General features: G+C 46.7%; 1 pseudogene; it reads right to left on the reverse strand.

Annotated features, from left to right (window-relative positions):
* Positions 1-352: 352 nt before the first annotated feature.
* On the reverse strand, positions 353-529 carry LOC132208954 (U2 spliceosomal RNA; annotated as a pseudogene).
* Between the last annotated feature and the right edge of the window lie 269 nt (positions 530-798).

Consider the following 798-nt stretch of genomic DNA (forward strand, 5'->3'; position numbering starts at 1 on the left):
GTGGGTGACTGACTGCCTGTGTGGAGTTTGCACATTCTCCCTGTGTCTGTGGGTTTCCTCAGAGTGCTCCCACAGTCCAAAGATGCACAGGTTAGGTGGATTAGCCATGTTACATTGCCTGTAGTGTTTAGAGAGAGGTAGTTCAGGTGGGTTATAGATCGGGCTGGGATGCTCTGAGGTTTGGTGTGGACTTGTTGGGTTGAAGGGCTGTTATGGTTCCGGAGTGTTGAGCAGATGGTGGAGAATCTGAGATAACAGGCCAACTAGGACTGAAGGAACAGGAAGTCTGATGTCTCAGGCCGAGACACCCTTCCTGAAGTTTTGATCAGGCTGTTTTTTGAACTTGGTTTAATGAGACTGCACCAGTCCTGGAAACACTGCAATACCAGGATGATGCGTGGAGAGGATGGAGCAAGACCCTGTTCCAATTCCTGCTCCAAAAATCAGTTTAACATAGGGTCCTTAAGTAAAGGACATGTCCACATATTAAAGCTGATAAGAACAGATTTTTCTTTATTTGAAAAAATATACTTCATTCACAAGATGTACAAAAAATAAAACATGTTTATACACCTACCCAGTCATGCAAGCTGCTCCTGGTTACCCAAGGGGCTACGTACACCAACTAAAGGGAAAAAAACAAAACAAAGCAAAAGCAAAACAAAAGAAAAAATACCCCGGCAGTCGTCTTCCCCGCACAGTTCCCGTTGGCCCCCTGACGAGCTGGGGAAGGCGCCAGCTGGGCCCAGTTACCAGATAGGGCCCTTGTTTCTATTCTGGACGAGGGGTTTCATACGG

The sequence above is a fragment of the Stegostoma tigrinum genome, unplaced genomic scaffold, assembly GCF_030684315.1.
Source record: "Stegostoma tigrinum isolate sSteTig4 unplaced genomic scaffold, sSteTig4.hap1 scaffold_58, whole genome shotgun sequence".
Lineage (NCBI taxonomy): Eukaryota > Metazoa > Chordata > Chondrichthyes > Orectolobiformes > Stegostomatidae > Stegostoma > Stegostoma tigrinum.